Source organism: Motacilla alba, chromosome 26 (assembly GCF_015832195.1).
Source record: "Motacilla alba alba isolate MOTALB_02 chromosome 26, Motacilla_alba_V1.0_pri, whole genome shotgun sequence".
NCBI classification, from domain to species: domain Eukaryota; kingdom Metazoa; phylum Chordata; class Aves; order Passeriformes; family Motacillidae; genus Motacilla; species Motacilla alba.
In genome coordinates this window covers 3868867-3887851 of record NC_052041.1, presented here as the reverse complement: position 1 = coordinate 3887851, position 18985 = coordinate 3868867, and the positions used below count along the sequence as shown (strand labels likewise).

Below are 18985 nucleotides of genomic sequence, written 5' to 3'. Positions count from 1 at the left end.
TCCTGCGGGTGTCCCCACCCTGCCTGGGGGTGTCCCCATTCTTCCCGGGGGTGTCCCCACCCTTTCCAGACGTGCACCCCCCACTCCGCCCATGGGCTCCCGCCCCAGTTCGGGGTCCCCCCGCCCCGCTGTCCCCCCTCGCTGTGCCGTTCACCCCGCTCCTCCGCCCGTCCCCCTTAAGCAGCCGTCGGGGCGTGCAGCCACCTTAAGGGAGCCCCTCCCCCGGCGGGCTGGGACGAGCCCTCCCCCTCCCTGCCCGCCGTCCCCTCCCTCGCCGGCCCGGCCCCGCACGGCCCCGCACGGCACGGGGGTTGCCATGACAAGCATTTTCTCCCGTTAGCTCCGGGACCGCTCCCCCTCCATCCCATGGCCAGTCGCGGGGGCTCCGCCGCCAGCCGGGCGCCGTGGGACCGGAGCCGGTGAGTGCGCGGGGGGACCCCGGCGGCGGGGCACGGGGGTCCTGAGGGGGGGGGGGGGTGAGGTGTTGGGGACACTGGGGGGACACACGGGAGTGGCGTGAAGGAGGGGGTCTTGGTAGGAGCGGGGGGCGCGGGTGGGTGGGAGCATCGCTGCCCCCGCCGTAGCGGGCGGGTGGGGCGCGGGCAGCGGGGATTTCACCGCCCCGCTCCGTCCCGGTGCAGCAGGTGGGATGGTGGGGGCTCGGCGTGGGTTCCTCCATCATTGGGGGGCTCGGCGTGGGGCGCCCCTCGACCGCAATCCCGCGTGGGAGAGGTGGGGTGATGGGGTGACCGCGGTCCGGCCGCTCTGGGGCGTGGGCGGCTCCGGGGCGTGCAGCCCCCAAACATCTTGTGGGGGGCAAGTCCGGCGGCCCCCCCAGTATTTGGGGTGGGGAGGACGCTCCGGTCGGATCCTACAACTTGTTGCCCGCCCTTGAGGCGGCTGGTGGGGGGCGCGGGGTTCCCGGTCGCGCGTGTGGCTGGATTTTTTTGGGAGGCAGCGAGTTGTGGCATTGCGGGGAGGAGGAGGATGAGGATGATGGAGGAAGGAAGAGGCGGGGGAAGGGGAGGGGGGCTTGCGGCAGCCCAAGGACAGAGCGGGGAAGGTGCTGCGTGGGTGGGTTTGGGGTGGTTTCTCCCCACCCGTGGGGCAGAAAAGGGGGCTGCTCCCTGCCTGGAGTGGGGTGACTGGGGCGGGGGGGCGGTGGGGAGGGTGGGGGGCGGTGGGGAGGTGCGTGGGGGGTCGCCCACGCCACGGCTGGGCACGTCCCCCTCCTGCCTGCACCAATCCAGCTGGGCAGAGCCACGGCAGAGAAAACAGGAGTGGGGAGGCGGAAAAGAAATTAAAAAATAAATCAGGAAATCTATTGGAAGCCCGGCCAGGCTCTGGCCTCGTCCGCCTCCTCCTGCCTCTGCCCCCAGCGCTCTCCCTGCATCCCAGCCCCGGCTCCGGAGCCTCCCGGCATCCCCGGCCTGGCTCGGTGGGTCCGTGCCCCCCGTGGGCTGCCCGGCGGCGGGGGCGGGGGGGCTGTGCGGAGCTGGGTGGTCCCTCCCCGCCTCGCCAGAGGCGAGTGGAGATGTTGGGAGGGGAGGAGGGACAATAGGTTATTGTGCTCTTATCTCTGGAGACCTGAGCTTGGGTGGGGGTTTGCATTGCGAAGCTCAAACCAGTGCAGCCAGTTTCTGCCCGTGGCCGTGGACCGGCAGCCCTGGACGTGGGTGGACGGGCAGGAGCCGAGGGCAGCGAGCTGGGGTGGAGGTGAGTGCTCGGAGCTCGCCATGGGGCACCCAGAGCCGTCCTGGGGCCGGGGGACCCCGAGCTGAGCCCCCTAACCCCAAAACCCCCTGGGCTGCGGGGACAAGGCAGGGGCTGCGCCGCTGCCTGCGCCCTGCCTGCCTCCAGACACTGCCCTCAATCTTTCGCTTCTCTGAGCACTGAAACGCACCTAAATTATTAAATCATGAGCGAGAGAGGCTGACGCCCCCGCGCTCCGCCAGCCCCACCCCGCCGCACCCCGGGGATCCCTCCCCGGCCCTGGGCTTCCCTCCCCGGCTGCCCCCTCGGGTGACCCCCCCGGAACCCTTCCCGCGGGCTGCCTGGCGGCTCAAGGGGGCTGCAGGTGCCCCTGGGATCGGAGGGGCGCGGGACCCTTCCTCAGCGGCGGGCGCTGGGTGGGCTCGGAGGCCGGATTGCACCCTGAGACTGCCCGGGGCCGGGCTGCATTGCCTCGGGGGCGCGGATGGCCGCGGCACGGGGAAGGTGCCGCTGCCGGGATGGTGCAGGTGGAGCTGGGGAGCGCCCAGGGCAGGAGGCAGCGCTTCCCCATTCCTCGCCCGGCACCGCGCATTCCCCGCGGGCTCCGGCCCCGTCCCGCCCTGGCCGCCGGCGGGGCCGCGGCTGCCGCTGCCCGTGCGAGCCCCGGCTCCTTCCCTGCATCCTTCCCGCCCGGAAAAGCGCTGGGAAGTGCTGCAGGTAGAGAGGTTTGAGAGGGCGCAGGCTGTTACTGGGTGTTGGTTTCTTTTTTTTTTTTTTTTTTTTTTTTTTCCGCTGGCGATGATGACGGAGGGAATTCCCTGCGCTGCCGGCTCGCCGCTCGCGTGCCGTGGGTCCGCATCTCTTCCCGGGGGATCTGTCGCTGTCACCCGAGCCCTGCGCCTCCGGAGCGGGGAGCCGCCGTGCCCGAGCCCCCGGGCAGAGGCCGGGCAGGGCGGGGGCAGCCGAAGGGTGGCACAGGTCCTTGGGCAGGATGAGTAAGAGCAGGGAGGGACGGCTGCTCCTCTCCACTATTGTTTAGCAGTCGAAAGCGCCGGGGTGGAGCCGAGCCTGGAGTTTCCCCTTGTCCCCAAGCCCTGGGAGACGAGCCCGCTCCTTCCCCGCCTGCCTCTGCTCCATCCCCGCCCGCCCCTCGCCGGGGCCGCGGCTTCTCCGCGCCTTCCCCGCTCCTCTCTCGGGTTGTGTGGTTGTTTTTTTTTCCCCTTTTCCTGTTTTTCCTCCCTGCTAGGCCACGAGCGGAGTTTTCCCGCAGCGGCCACACGCGCCCGTTCCAGCAGCGCGGGTTGGAGCCTGCGGGGATTTGGGGACCCAAATCCCTGCGGTGGCGGGGACTCGCAGCCGCCGCCCGTTTGCTGCCGCCGCTGCTGCTGCTCCCCGTGCAGGGCCCGGCGAAGGGCTGGCAGCTCGGGCTTCCTCCTCGCCCACGGCTCCTCCCCGCCGGGCACGGCTGCGCCCTGCTGGGAAAGGAGCCGGCGGAAAACCTGCGGTGAAAGCCCGGGGGTCCCGCCGGGCTCCGGGAGCGGCCGGGCGGGGAAGGCGCTCGCCGGGGCATGGACAGCGAGCCCCGGCTGCGAGGCGCGGTGTGACCGTGGGAATGGGTGCGGGTCCTCTGGGAGGTGGCCGATGGTCAGCGTGAACATGGCAATGGGATGCAGATCCTTTGGGAAGTGACCAATGATCGGTGTGGCCGTGGATATGGGACGCAGATCCTTGGATGGGAAGTGACCAGTGCTTGGTGTGACCATGGCAATGGGACGCAGATCCTTGGATGGGAGGTGACCCATGCTCCATGTGACCATGGCAATGGGAAGTGACCCATGCTCAGTGTGACCACAGCACTGGGATGCAGGCCCTTAGGTGGGAAGTGACCGGTTCTTGGTGTGACCATAGCGGTGTGACCATGGCAGTGGCAGTGACCAGTGCTCGGTGTCACCGTGGCAGTGACCAGTGCTCGGTGTGACCATGGCAGTGGCAGTGACCAGTGCTCGGTGTGACCGTGGCAGTGACCAGTGCTCGGTGTGACCATGGCAGTGGCAGTGACCAGTGCTCGGTGTCACCGTGGCAGTGACCAGTGCTCGGTGTGACCATGGCAGTGGCAGTGACCAGTGCTCGGTGTCACCGTGGCAGTGGCAGTGACCAGTGCTCGGTGTGACCCTGGCAATGGCAGTGACCAGTGCTCAGTGTCACCGTGGCAGTGGCAGTGACCAGTGCTCGGTGTGACCATGGCAATGGGAGCTGACCAGTGCTCGGTGTGACCGTGGCAGTGACCAGTGCTTGGTGTGACCATGGTGATGGATGCAGGCCCTTCAATGGGACGTGGCCACTGCAGTTCAAGCAGTGCCACTTCCCTGGTGTCCCCCATGTCCTGTGGTCTGCTGGGAACTCCCAGATCCAGGGATGCTGCAGCATTCCCAGTGAGGAATGGCTGTTCTCACACACCGGAGGGGATCTGGTGGGCAGGAATTTGAACCCATCCCCGTCCCCCTCCTGTTGTGCCGGGTGGGAATAGGGATCCGATGGGTGGTGATGGGGCTGGATCTGCTCCTGGGGGAAGCAGCTTTGATGGCAAAGGTGACAGAGCTGTCCCCAGCCTCCCTCCTCTTCACATTGGTGCAGGCAAAGGTGACCAGCTGGGGGACAGGGACAGGCAGGTGACAGGATCCTGCCCAGCCCAGTGCTTTTCCAGTGAAAGCTATTGGTTTTCCCAATGACACTGAGACAGGGAATGTGTTTTTTGGGGTGCAGGGCCAGCCTTGGGGTCCCTGGGAGCAGTCAGGTGACAGCCACAATCCCTGTCACCTCCTACCAGCGCCGAGGCCGAGCTAATGAACCCTGTGACTTTGATGTTTTAATTAGTTGCTTTGGCTTTAATGCATGGGGATAATAGAGTTTCTATGGGCTTATAAACCCTGCCCCTCTGCTGGATCATTGGGAAAAGGGAAAAAACACACAAGGTAAGCCTGGGTAGGGACAGGAGGGAAGCTGGAGCCCTGTGGAGAGCCTGACACCCGCTGGGGTGTCACCCACCCAGCTGGTGACTCTTTTAAACCGCTAATTAAGCACCTTAAATCCCGGGAGAGCTCTCTGTGAGTAAGAGCTGAGTTCAGAGTCCTCCTGCGTTTGTGAGCTTCTGGGAGGGGTCTCAGATTGGAACGTGGGAGGCTGAAGCGCAGCGAGGCCCCTGGAATCAGGAATTGGGCTTGTGGGATTCCCTTTTGGGGCCGGCCCTGCTCCCTCCAGGGTGACCAGGTCGCTGTGGCCCAGGCTGGTGGCGAGGGGCATGGGGACCTTCATGGGGTGCTCCCGGGCAGCTTCCTGGGATTTCTGGATCGTGGCATCAAGTCCTACATGGGGACCTAAACACGAACCAGGAGGGTGCAGGCTGGGGAGGGGACACACAGCTGCGACACCAGCAGCCCTCTGCCCAAATCCTGCAGCTTCGGAGTGAGGGAAGGGACATGGGATCGATCATCCATTGTGGGATCAATCGTCCGTTGTGGGATCAATCGTCCATTATGGGATCAATCAGGATCCATCATCCATTGTGGCATCGATCATCCATTATGGGATCAATCAGGATCGATCATCCACTGTGGCATCGATCATCCATTGCCCAGTGCCAATGGGAGAGCTCCTGGCCTTGGGAATCCCTCCCTTCCCTGTGGCACAGGGGCTGTGGCAGCACCCAGGGCCACACCAGTGCCACACCAGTGCCACACTGCAAGGACCAGACCACACCAGTGCCACACCGCAGGGACTGGGCCACACCAGTGCCACACCAGTGCCACACCAGTGCCACACTGCAGGGACCAGGCCTGTCCCCTGCCACCCCCGCTCACTGCGGCCACTCGGGGCCGGGCCCTGGCGTGTCCCCAGCGGGGGGAACTCCTGGCCAGGGCAGCAGCAGCCAAGGGGAAGCTTCGGCCAAGTGTCAGCGTTTTGTGCTGACGGGGAAACTTTTCCTTCGACGCTTCCACGGCAGGGATGAGTCGGCAGCTGGGCCGAGCCGAGCGGGGCGCCGGGGGCGAGGAGCAGTCCCGAGTCTCCCGTTCCAGCGCGTTTCGCTGCCGCCGAGGCAGCCGTGGGCTGCGGGAAGGAGCGGCGAGCCGTGAGCCGTGCCTGGGCAGAGCGCGGCGCGTAGGAGTCCCCACCCGGAAGAGTTTGTCCGGCGGGGCCGGGGAGGGAGGAATCCGATCCCTCCTTTTCCCAGGCTGGGATCCCGGCGCGCTTGGCTCTGCGTGGCCTTGGCCGGCTCCCCGCTGCCGAACCCCCCCGGCGTGGGTCTGACCCCCCGCTCGTCCCGCCGGGCCGGGAAGGGTCCCGCGGCAGCGATTCCCGACATCTCCTCTTTGTCTGCGGCTCGGAAAGGTCAGCCCTGCCTCGCTCCGTTAAGGAGCTGTAAATAATCCCGCTCCTTGTGCCGCGGGGCCGGCTCCAGGGCTGAGCCCAGCATCCTCCTCCTCCTGCCCGGGCCCAGGAGCCGTGCCAGGGGAGGTGATGCCGGCCCGGGGGGGACGCGGCGCTGCGGAGCCGGGGGGCAGCGGGGTGCGGGCGGCCCGGGGGGGGGACAGCGGCGTGTCCCGTGCCAAGGGCAAGACTCGGGATGGCTGCTCCCGGCTCCTGCCTTTTCCAGGCTAAAAATAAGCCGCTGGCCCTCGCCGTGCCGCCTCTGCTCGGTCTGGGGGGGCTGGCGGTGGGCAGGGGGTGAATCCAGGCTCCGGGGGCACCGCGGGGCAGCGCAGCCCCGCGGGGCGGTGGCAGGGCCTGCGTGGGCTTGGAAGTGACCTTTGCTCTTTGAGCATCGGGGTCGGTGATCGGATTTTCAGGTCCGGGCTCGGATTTCGGGCAGAAGGTGTCTGATTTTCGGCGCCGTTTCTCGAGATGCTAATTAAGGACCCTGCTGCAGCAGCTGGAGCTTTACTGTCCCCTCGCCACCCCTCGCTCAGCCGGGAGGTGCCCGTGGCCCCCGGAACGGCCCCGGCTTTTCGCTCCTCGCCTTTTGTTCCTGCTTGGGAACGCCGATGCCTCGCCTCTCCGGGGCTCCAGCCTTTCCAGAGGCTTAGTGGCGTGGCCCTCGCGGCATTCCAGCTCCTCGCCTCCCTTCCCACCTTCTCGACAGCTTCTTAAAAATAACCCTGTGTTGCCGGAGCGCTGCTGGGGGCACGGCCCAGGATGCGGTGGGAAAGCTGCTTTCCCACTCCTGCCATTCCACGGGCAGCTCGGGGACACCGGCACGAGCCAGGAGGTGGCTCGGTCCTCCAGCACCGTCCCCTCTCATCCTTGCTCTGTGGAAGCCCCCTGATTTTGGGATGATGCCCGGGGAGATGGGATGGCTCCGAGCGGGATCTGCCAGCCGTGGGATTCTCGTGGCACCTGCAGAGCTCAGCCCGGCCGGGTCCCAGTCCCGGCGTGACGGATCGCTGCAGCTGGCAGCCGAGAGCTTCCCGGAGCTTCCCGCTCCGGAGGGGCTTCCTGCCGGAGCCGGGCACGTGGCCGTGCCAGCAGCAGGGATCTGGCATGGCCTCGGTGATGGGGACACGCCTGGGGCTGACCCGGGCTGGGAGGGAGCTCGTGCTCCGGCGTGAACCTGAGTTAAACATTATTCCTGCCTCTGGAGCAGGGAGGGATTAGTGCAAGGAGGGAGAGCTCGGTGCAAGGAGGGGGAGTGCAGGGAAATGAGGGCAGGCTGGATTTGTGGCCGTGCCGGCAGCTGGGAATGCCAGGCTGGCACTGGAGGAGCCCCGGGATGGCCGGAGCGAAGCTGGAAGAGGGTCACAGTGTGGGTGACAGCCTCTGGAACAGAGGGAATGACAGCCAGGATTCATCCCCATGGCACAGGCCTGGCTGCCTTCTCCCGGGGCTGAATCAGCTGCAGGGAGCCGGGATCAGAGGCTTGGCTGGGCTGGGAGAAGCTGGGCAGCGTGGCTGGGATCTTTCCTGGGTGTCCCGCTCTGCAGACGTGGCTCTGAGTCACCACATCCTGCCTGGGAAAGTTTTGGGTCCCCACACTTTCATCGGAGCAGCCGGGCAGGGCTCTGGGGTGGGCCCCAGAGGGTTCTCCTGGGTTCCCTGTGGGAGCCAGGCCATCCCTAGGGACAAATCTGTGGGGCTGGGGGGCCACAGACCCCTGTGTGCAGGCTGGAGCTGGGAGAGGGTGAAGCTCCACATCCTGCATTTTCCAGTGTGACTGGTGCTGGCTATTTTTAGTTGTCCAAATTAAGCTCGCCTTAAATGCTGTCTTTTGAGGTTTCTTTGAGGGAGGAGGCCTGGAGTGGTGTTATTTCCCAAGTGACTGATTGCTCTCCAATCTGACCCCAAACTGGACTGGCCAAAAAAACTAAAGGAAGGACCAAAGCTGTGGCTGGGAAGTGTCTCCTCTCCGCAGAGCTGTGCCCGAGGGTGTTTCCTGAGTCAGCAGGAGATTTCCTGGGGGAAGGAGAAAGTAAACAGCATCCCCATGGGGAAATCCAGCTGGAAAACCTCATCCTGCTACCTGCTCTGGCATCCCCGGGGTGTGCCGTGCCCCTGGGAGCCGGCCTGGCTGTTCCGCAGGGTGTTAAATCCACAGGCTTCTCATCTCAGGGATGTTTTGGGTTTATTGGAGCGTGCTGGGTGCTGGTTTGTGCTCCTAGAGGAGGTGGGAAAGGCTGGAACCACGGGTGGGGTGCTGAGATGCTGCTCCCTGTTCTGGGGGAGGCTCATCCAGAGGGGGCTGTCCTGCTATCCATGGATTCTCCAGGATGGCCACAGCCCATCCCATGGGTCCTAAACCCATCCTCACCGTGCTCCAGCTCCGTACCCACCGCTGGATTCTGTTGTCCCAGCTCCTGACCCGCTGCCTTTCATCCCTTCCCATTCCCTGCCTCCCTTCTTGGCACTGTTCTCCCACCTCTCCCCATCCCTGGATGCGCTCCGTGCCTTTCTCACCTCACCGGGCCCCTGCTGGAGCATCCCCGGCTGCAGGAACGGCCTTTCCTCCCCCTGCTTCCCCTCCCTGCCTGCCTCAGCAGCAGCACTGCGCGTTTCCGTGCAGGTCAGCAGCCAGGGGATCCTCCGGCTCCTGCAGTCGGACGTGAAGTGCATGGAATCCCGGGAAGATGCTGCAGATGGAGTTTCTGCAGCGCCGGGGGGGACGGGGCCCTGCGGCCCCGAGGGTCGGAGCGAGGAGCTGGAAGTGTTTCCTGGCGCTTCCAGGCTCGGGACTGTCCCTTTTCCCTCTGGAAAGGACAATGAGGGAGCCTCCCTTCCTCCTCCCACTCCCCCGGACGCAGCTGCCTGCACGGCCCGGCCTTGTTGTGTCTCAGTCCCTGGGAGCTGGCTGGGATCTGTTCCCTCTCAGGGTGATCCTTTGGGAACAGGGTCATAGGGAAGGGATCCAGGAAAAGCCAGCAGGAAGCAGAGGGATTTTCCCGAATTTCAGCCTCCTCACCTGGTACCTGCCTCCCCTTGAGTGTGGGAGCAGCCAAGGTGGCGCTGGGGGACCCCAAACATTTCTGGGGGATCCCAAACTGTTCTGGGGGACCCCAAACATATCTGAGGGATCTGAAACAGTGCTGGGTGACCCCAAACTGTTCTGGGGCATCACTGTATCATCCCTCACTGTATCCCATGGATCCCTCACTCTGTTCCCATGGATCCCTTGCTGTATCCCATAGATCCCTCACTCTATTCCATGGATCCCTCACTCTATTCCATGGATCCCTCGCTGTATTCCCGGGATCCCTCACTCTATTCCATGGATCCCTTGCTGTATTCCATGGATCCCTCACTCTGTTCCCATGGATCCCTTGCTGTATCCCATGGATCCCTCACTCTATTCCATGGATTCCTCACTCTATTCCATGAATCCCTCGCTGTATTCCCGGGATCCCTCACTCTATTCCATGGATCCCTCACTCTGTTCCCATGGATCCCTCGCTGTATTCCCGGGATCCCTCACTCTGTTCCCATGGATCCCTCGCTGTATTCCCGGGATCCCTCACTCTATTCCATGGATCCCTCACTCTGTTCCCATGGATCCCTCGCTGTATTCCCGGGATCCCTCACTCTGTTCCCGGGATCCCTCACTCTGTTCCCATGGATCCCTCACTGTATCCCATGGATCTCTCACTCTATTCCATGGATCTCTCACTCTGTTCCCATGGATCCCTCACTCTATTCCCGGGATCCCTCACTCTATTCCATGGATCCCTCGCTGTATTCCCGGGATCCCTCACTCTATTCCATGGATCCCTCACTCTGTTCCCATGGATCCCTCACTCTATTCCCGGGATCCCTCACTCTATTCCATGGATCCCTCACTCTGTTCCCATGGATCCCTCGCTGTATCCCATGGATCTCTCACTCTATTCCATGGATCCCTCACTCTGTTCCCATGGATCCCTCGCTGTATTCCCGGGATCCCTCTCCCTTGGCTCCGGCTCCGCGCGGTGCCAGCGCGGTGCCCTAACACCGGGATTTCCCGGCTAATCCGGGCGCTATCGCTGCTAAAGCCGCAGTGATCCCCGGATCAGCGCTGGTGCTCAGAGCCCCCCCTGGGGCAGGGCCAGAGCCTCCCCCAGCCCCAGCTCCGGCCAGGACAGAGGGGCCGCTGGCCACCGTCACCTCGGGTGACCCCGGGCCCGCTTTGTCCCTCTCGTTTGGCGGCTGGGCGGAGGCTGTGGGGTTTTGGGGGGCGTTATTTGGGGTGTGAGCCCCCCCCTGGCGGCACCGTGTCCTTGTCCCTGCCCCTGTTGAGCTCATCCAAGCGAGGCCAGGCTGGGCTTGGAGCACCCTGGGACAGTGGGAGGTGTCCCTGCCCATGGAATGGGATGAGCTTTAAGGTCTCTTTCATCCCAAACCGTTCTGGGGCTCCATCCCAGCATCGCTGCAGGTGGGTTTTTTGGGGAGCTGGGATTTATGGCAAGGCCTGCCTTTGGGGCCGTGCACGAGGGGCTGGAAGGCCCCGATCCCTCCTGGCGGGGATGGGATGTGTCTGAGGGAAGGGATATCCCAGTTTGCCGGGGTTACTGGTGCAGCTGGGAGCTGCTGGGAGGAGGGAACGTGTGGGGTTGGATGTGACAGGAACAGGATGGCAGGACAGGACTGCGCCGGGCTGCAGGGAGGGGGTGTGCAGGTGGGGCTGGGAATGACAGGGCTGGGAATGACTGACGGGGCTGGGAATGACTGACGGGGCTGGGAATGACAGGGCTGGGAATGACTGACAGGGCTGGGAATGTCAGGGTTGGGAATGTCTGACAGGGCTGGGAATGTCAGGGTTGGGAATGTCAGGGCTGGGAATGTCAGGGTTGGAAATGACTGACAGGGCTGGGAATGACTGACAGGATTGGGAATGTCAGGGCTGGGAATGTCAGGGTTGGGAATGTCAGGGTTGGAAATGACTGACAGGGCTGGGAATGACTGACAGGATTGGGAATGTCAGGGCTGGGAATGTCAGGGTTGGGAATGATTGACAGGGCTGGGAATGTCAGGGTTGGGAATGTCAGGGCTGGGAATGACAGGGTTGGGAATGTCTGACAGGGCTGGGAATGATTGGCAGGGCTGGGAGTGACTAGGTTGGGAATGTCAGTGCTGGGAATGTCAGGGTTGGGAATGACTGACAGGATTGGGAATGTCAGGGCTGGGAATGTCAGGGTTGGGAATGATTGACCGGGCTGGGAATGTCAGGGTTGGGAATGTCAGGGCTGGGAATGACACCCCAAACTCCACGCCTCCAGATCCCGGTGACTGCGGGGTGGCAGCAGGACAAAGTTCAATTTTAGGGAGCAAAGAGCCCCATCCAGTTGGAATCATCGCCCATGATGATGGTGATGATGATGATGGTGATGGTGCCTCTCCCCAGCTCATACAATCAGCACTTAATTAAAGCCCACTAACGGTTTTTAATTGCTCTGGCTCCCCCGAACCGAGTGTGGTGCCTGCTCTGGACTGGGGCTGGCGGGAAGCGCAGCTCCGACAAAGCTCCTCTCAGAAGCACATCCAGGGTTTTTCCAAGGCTTTTTCCATCCCTCTGGACTCGGGAAGAGTTCCCAAAACACCGCTGGGGTTCAGCCGAGCCGGGGTGTCGGGGTGGGGTGGGACCCTGTGGGTCACCCCCTGCCTGGGGGGGTGCCCGGGGGGGGGGGGGTGCCCCTTCCCTCGCAGCCTCTCCCACCCACCCTGGATCCCTCTGGGTGCCTCCAGGCATTCCCACCCCCAGCCCCTTCCCGGCCGCCTGGATTCGCTCTCATATTGATTTTCCGAGCCGATTCCTGCTGTTCGCTCGAATCCTGGCTTCTGCCCCCTCGGGGGCCGGGGGAGGAGGACCCGGGGAGGCTCCGGGGGGTGGCTGTGCCCCCTCGCAGCTCATCCCAGCTCGGAGGAGCTCTCCCTGCCCCTTGCCCTGCCCCTCCCCGTGCTCTCCTGGCCCATCTGGCTCTCCCCTCCTATTTCTCCATATTTTCCGAGCTCTGATTTGCCTCTCCCGCCTGGTTTTTTTTCTTTTCCTTTTCTTTTTTTTCTTCTTTTTTTTCTTTTTTTTTTTTTTTTTTTTTGCAATCTCCACAAAACCACCACGGGACTTTTTATTATCATTATTATTTTTTTTTTTTTCCCCCTTGCTGGGCCAGGGTCTGCATTTAGGATTTTGAGGATGGGGGTTCTTTTCTCCGGGATAAATATCGCCTTCCCCTGCTCGCCTGGCTCCCTTTAATTAGACTTCTTACTGCATGGAACAGTTCGCAGTTATATATGGAAAACAGCCCACACTTTCCCAGGAGCGGGGCATGTTGGGAAGGGAAACGGGAGCAGCCGGCGCGCTCTTCCCTGGGAGCCGCGTGTGTTTTTCCTATCGCTTTTCCCGACTTTATTTTTTTAACCCTTTGCAGCAGCGAGAAGCGCTCGCAGCCTTTTTTTTTCTTAAATTTAATTTAATTTTTTTTACCCTTGTTGCCGGTTTCTCCCTTAGAAAATCCCCGCTGAGCTTGGGGGTTTTTTTTTAATGGGAAAACACGGATTTAGGGCTGGAGGAGCGTGGGGAGAGGGATCCCAGCTAGCCGGGCCGCCAGGAGTTACGGGGTGGCCGGCAGGGATGTGATCCAGAGCGGGAATTCTCGGAGCTGGGAGCAGGGACACCCATCCCGGCTCACGTGGTGGCAGTGGCAGGAGGGGCATTGCTGTCCCCAGCCCTTCCCCGTGTCCCCAAGGCTGCTGCCACCCTCGGGAGCTGAGTGCAGGAGCGCCCTTCCCGCTCTGGAATTGCTGGGGTTCCCCTACAGCGCATCTGGAGTTGTTGGGGATCCCCTGCTGGCACATCCCCAGCTTTAGGGGATCCCCCAATTTCCCTGTGGTGACCAGCTCCGCCTCTCCTGCCTCAGTTTCCCCCGCTGTGCTCCAGAGGGGCGTTTTTGGGAGGGCTTGCTGCCGGTTTGGTTTTTTTTCCCACGGGATTCTTCTCGGAGCAGGGAAGAGGAAGCGGCTCCGGCGGTGACAAGGTGAGCCACCAGGTGCCCCCCGCTATCCTGGGGTGTCCTGGGCACCCCAAAACCCCCGGGCTGCCCCTGTCCTCCTGCTGCCTGCCCGGAGCAGCAGATGCTTCCCCCGGCTGCTGCTGGAGGAAGTGACGGGCCCTGTTTTCATCCCCCAGGGATCTTCGGGGTAGGAATCCCCTGTCCCTGTGTAATCCTGCTAAAAATACCGTGCCTGTGTCCTCCTGTCCTGCCTGGTGGCTCTCCTGTCCCCCGAGTGTTGTTTTGCCTCTCGGACTGCCCCGTGCTCTGGGTTTGATTTAATTTGGGCCGAGTTTAAAATTCCAGCGGGATGTGGGAAGGTGGGAGTTGGGATTGGTGGGATCTCTGCTGTTTGGGGCTGTGCTCAGGTGGGTGGGGAGATGAGCTGGACACCAACTGCTCCCGGTGCTCCTGGGCTGCCCCATCCTACGGGAGAGCTGGGAATGGTGGGAGCATCCCCTGGGCTGGGATAACCCGGGCTCTGCCCCAGCTCCTGCCAAAATCCTGCTGTCCTGGGATCCAAAAATCCACAATCCTGGCTGGGGAGAGCTGGGAATGGTGGGAGCATCCCCTGGGCTGGGATAACCCAGGCTCTGCCCCAGCCCTTGCCAAAGGAGTGTCCTGGGATCCAAAAATCCACAGTCCTGGCTGGGGAGAGCTGGGAATGGTGGGAGCATCCCCATGGCTGGGATAACCCAGGCTCTGCCCCAGCTCCTGCCAAAGGAGTGCCCTGGGATCCAAAAATCCCCAGTCCTGGCTGGGGAGAGCTGGGAATGGTGGGAGCATCCCCTGGGCTGGGATAACCCGGGCTCTGCCCCAGCTCCTGCCAAAATCCTGCTGTCCTGGGATCCAAAAATCCACAATCATGGCTGGGGAGAGCTGGGAATGGTGGGAGCATCCCCTGGGCTGGGATAACCCAGCTGCTGCCAAAATCCTGCCAAAGGAGTATCCTGGGATCCAAAAATCCACAATCCTGGCTGGGGAGAGCTGGGAATGGCGGGAGCATCCCCATGGCTGGGATAACCCAGGCTCTGCCCCAGCTCCTGCCAAAATCCTGCTGTCCTGGGATCCAAAAATCCACAATCCTGGTTGGGGAGAGCTGGGAATGGTGGGAGCATCCCCTGGGCTGGGATAACCCAGGCTCTGCCCCAGCCCTTGCCAAAGGAGTGTCCTGGGATCCAAAAATCCACAGTCCTGGTTGGGGAGAGCTGGGAATGGTGGGAGCATCCCCTGGGCTGGGATAACCCAGCTGCTACCAAAATCCTGCCAAAGGAGTGTCCTGGGATCCAAAAATCCCCAATCCTGGTTGGGGCTGTGCCCGGGAACGGCTCTGGAGCAGAGGGCTCCGGGCTCCTCCCTCCTGCCCTGGGCACCCTCCCGGCCCTGTGGCCTCTGCTCTGGCCTGGCCAGCTCAGACGCTGTCCCCAGCCTTTCCCTGGCCTCTCCTGCTCCTCAGGGGCCTCCCAGGACAGCATCCCAGTGCTGGGGCTGCAGCGTCTCCCTGCAAAGGGGATCCCCGTCCTGCCAGGACTCCCGGTGTCACCTCCCTGCTGGCCAGGTGTGACAGGAGCTGGGAGGGTCCAGGTGGCTCTGACAGGGCTGGGATGTGGCCGCTGCTGCTGTCCATGCTGCCAGAGCAGCCCCAGGGCCTGGTTTGCTGCCTTGTTTTTATCCTCCAGTCCTGCTCCACGGTTCCAAGCTGCCCAAATCCCAAAGCTCGGCTTTGGACTCGCTCTGGGCTGTGACTCGGCGCTGAAACGAGCCCACGATGGGTCTGCAGGAGGGAGGAGAGGTGGAGGGGGCAGCGGGGTGGGAGCTGCTGCCCTGGACACCTCCCTGCAGCAGATCCACCCGGAGGGAAGGGAAAAGAGAGAGGGGTCACCCAGTGTGTGCCAGCTGCTGCCACATCACCCCGCGGTGGCTTCCCAGTGCTCCCAGGCTGGGAAGAGCCCATTTCCTGGTGCCAAGTGGGATGGAGGAGGAGTGGACAAAACCTTGTGCTGGCATCCAGGACAGTCCTCCCAAGGGCTGTGCCACTGTCACCTCCAGGGAGCAGGTGAATTTGGGGAGAGAGGGACAGATGAAGAGCGAGGCAGCCCAACTCCTCCCTACCTCAGGGCTCCTGTGTGAAAGCACGGAATTGTGGAGGCTGGAAAAGATCTTTAAGATTGTCAAGTCCAATCTTTAAGCCAGCAGTACCAAATCCAGCACTACAGCATGTCCCTAAGCACCACATCTACATGTCTTTTAATGTCCTCTAGATGTTACACTCTGGTGTGACATCCACACTCTCTGATTTTTGAAAGCCGTGCTCTCTGATTTTGGTGTTCAGCCGAGCACAAACAAAACCGTTTGGCGTCAAAAGCACCAGGGCTGCTCGGGGGGTGACAGAGGGGCTGCCCGGGGGATGCCGTGCCCGTGCAGAGGGTGAGGCCTGCAGGTGTTTGCTGCTGCAGGAGAGGCTGGCTTTGCTCCCCATCCTCCTGCATTCCTGCACCGGCCGTGCTACCTTGTAAAGCACGAGAGAATAATGAGAGGAGCGGCGCTGATTTAGTGCAGGCGCCGCCAGAGAAATACCAAGGCCTTAGATGGAAACATTCCCCCTGACAGCTCGCCTGGAGGCTCCCTGCTTTTCCTTTCCTTCCACCCCCATGGAATTCCTGGGCTGCTGCTCCCTGAGGCTCGGGGAAGCCCCGGCCGGGGGCGAGGGCAGATTCCTGACCCCCGGCGCCGCCAGCTGCGCCGGTGCCTTTGGCACGTGGATGTGACGCTTTTGGAGGCCTGGACAGCACGAGCCGGGGCTGTCACAGCCCCTGGTGGCAGCAGGCTCAGAGCTGTGGGGTTTGGGGTTCAGGGCCGTGGGTTTGGGGGCTCGGGGTGCACATTTTGGGGCTCGGGGCAGAGCGGTTTGGGGAGCCGTGGATCGCCGCATCCGTGCCAAGGCCGTGCCCGGCGTTCCGCCTCCAGCCTCTTCCCTGCCCTTTGCAGGAGTTAATTGCTGCCTTGGGCACACCAAAACCCAGCAGTTTTCCAACGTCAATTAGCAGGAGGCAAAATAGGAGCAAAATGGGAGCCAGAGCAGCTGGAATGAGCGGGGTGGTGGCGGCCGCGTGAGTGCCCTGCAGGGTGGCGGCAGGGACGTTCGTTTTGGGGAATGTCACCTCCTCCTGCCTTTTCCTTCTGCTTTCGCTGTGACCTTGGGGCCCTGCTGCCATCCCTCCTCTTGGCCTGGCAGGAGGAAGGAGAGGAGGAGGAGGATGGTGTGACACAGCGAGGCGTGGGACTATGCTCTGGTGGCCTCTCCACCTGTGGTGTCACCTGCGTGGGGACGAGGGTCTGCGGCCAAGGGGGTGACAGCCGGGTTGGGGACAGGCCCCAGCCTTGTGCCCTGCGCGTGGCAGCCCCGTGGCTGCGCTGCTGGCACCGGGAATGGCGCGCCTGGCACAGCCGTGGGGGAGGAAATACTACGGGGCTGTCACCCGGAGGGTGGGTGACGGTGACATCACCACTGACGGTGGCACCGCGGGGCCAGCGGCTCGCTGCCGACAGCGTGTGGCACCCTGAGACTGCGGTAGCCGGTGGCTTGTGGCGTGTCCCCTCCCTCGTCCCCAGTGGGGAGGTGCGGAGGAGCCGCGTGCGAAACGGGAATTGTCACTCATGGGAGGCTGGAATTGTCACTGGCGGGGACCCACAGGGATGCGGGACATGGGGAGCCTGCCCTGCCCTCAGGGGCCGGATCCCAACAGCGAATTCCCGCAGGAATTCCCGGGCTGCAGCTCCAGCCCCGCCGCTGCTCCGTGCCTGCTTTGTCACTCGCTTTGTCACTCGGCTGGTGACTCAGTTTCCCTGGCACAGCGCTGCTGCTGCCGATGCCGCGCTCCGTGAGGCCCCAGCGCTTCCTGGGCGTTTTCCTGCTCCTTTTCCAGGACATTTTATCCCCCACGTTTATCCCCCCACGTTTATCCCCCCACGTTTATCCCCCCCTCGCAGGATGGCTTCTGCGGGCTCCTTCCCCCCCTGCCCGCCAGGAGCGAGGGGGTCTGGCCGTCACCCGGGTGTCCCCCGTGCCGCGGTTTGGCTCTGGAGTGTCCCCAAGGTGTGGCGGGGGTGGCACTGTGGGGTGCGGGGGGGCTCCTCCGGGCAGGGCAGTGTCGCTGTCCCCACCCCTGGCGGAGGAAGCGGATGCTGCGGCGGGAGGAGGGGACATCCCGCGGGTGCCACAGGTGGCTGTCCCCGGGTGTCCCGCGTGTCACCGCTTCTCCTTTCGGCGCCTGCAGCCGCCCGGGGCAAGGAGCGGGGCGAGGGGACACCGGCGTGACCGGGGGAAGGGGACAGGTCCTCCCCGGGGTCCCTGAGTGTCGGGGGGGTCTGTCCGGGCTGTCGCAAGCTGGCCTCGTCCCCTTCGCCTCTCCGTGGCACAGGATGGAGGTTCCGCCGCCGTGACCTTCTGCCACCCAGCCCCTCCTCCCCTGGAAGCTCTTCACCCCGAGGGTGACAATCCCGGCCGGGATGTCCCCTGACCCTCCGAGCCAGCCCTGAGCATGAGGTTTGTCCCCGTGCGCCACCGCCGCGCCTCCTCCCCGCCGCGGGAGGTGACGGCCCCGCGGTGTCCCCGGCGGGTGGTGGCCTCGCCCGGCGCCGCAGGGGTTAAGGAGGGAAGGCTTCCCTTGCCAGGGGTGTTGCTGGGAACAGGCAGGAGCAGGAGCGGGAGCCGCTGCCATCTGCACATTGCGATTTGGTGAGTGTGCCGGGGAGGGGCCCCCAGGGCCGCCGGGGCCCCCCCGCTGCCCGGGGGCTCCGCGGTGACTCCGGGGGGACACCCGGGACCCCATAACCCCCCCCTCCGAGCCGCTGTCACCGCGGGCTGGCCACCACGTGCTCCACGTGGCCGGGTGTCCCTGTCCTGGTGGGACAGGAACCCGGCTCAGCCCCGGCGTGGGGGTCGTGCCCCTTCCCCCGGTGCCCTCCGTGTCCCCAAGGCTGTCACCTGTGGGCACGGGGCAGGTGCCCAGGTGCCAGCGCGGAGCCTGGTCCCGCATTCCCATTGGGAAGGTGTCTCCCCTGGCTCTGCGGGGCTGCGGGGGGGGGTCCTGGTCCCCTCCCCAGCCCCCCCGGTGATGGCAGCACCCCGTGGGTCTCTCCCGGGATTCCTGCCTGGATTCAGCCATTCCCGAGGATTTTCACCCCCCTGTGCCCCCCGGCCCGGCTCAGGAGGAGAGAGTGGGGTCTGTGCTGGGGAGGGAGAGCGGCGCGGCCTCGGCAGGGGCAGCTCCGGCCGGCGGGGCAGGAAAGGTGCTCCAAGGCCGTTCTCCTGCTTTCACTGGCGACTTTGGCTCCGTTTGTCCGTCTGGAGAGTGGCTCTGTCCGACTTTGGCTCCGTTTGTCCGTCTGGAGAGCGGCTCTGTCCGTGCAGCCTCGCTCATCCCACTGCAGATGCAGCTTCGGATTCCCAGCGAGAAAAAATCTCAAACCCGAGCCAAGGAAGGGTAATTTTGGGGGAGTTGATTTTTTTTTTTTTTCTTTTTATTATTTTTTTTTCCTTCCTCCCCACTTGGCAACATAAACAGCATCCCTCACAGCTTTACATTGAGTTTGCCATGGCAACCTCAGGCAGCCAAGTGTTCCCAACACCCCGTTCCCAAACTGGGAGAGGAGATGGACCCTGGTGGGTGCTGCCGAGGGGGGCGGAGTGTGGGGCTGGGATCCAGGTGCTTGGGGAAGGTGATCCCACCTTGATCCACCTGATCCGAGCTGGGATTTGTGGCTCT

At 63.6% G+C, this 18985-nt stretch overlaps 1 protein-coding gene across 10 annotated transcripts in view; it reads left to right on the top strand.

Annotated features, from left to right (window-relative positions):
- Positions 1 to 255: 255 nt before the first annotated feature.
- ATP2B4 (ATPase plasma membrane Ca2+ transporting 4) overlaps positions 256 to 18985 on the top strand; it is a 63517-nt gene continuing 44787 nt past the window's right edge. For 5 of the 10 annotated variants that reach the window (XM_038162213.1, XM_038162205.1, XM_038162215.1 and 2 more), the window contains exon 1: positions 257 to 419. The gene's annotated coding sequence lies outside the window, so the exon portion shown is untranslated. Of the gene's footprint in view, positions 420 to 1585; positions 1717 to 5909; positions 6100 to 12746; positions 13203 to 17426; positions 17764 to 17891; positions 17956 to 18985 lie in introns of those variants that run through there. The other 5 variants (XM_038162210.1, XM_038162211.1, XM_038162207.1 and 2 more) reach the window with 5 other exon arrangements.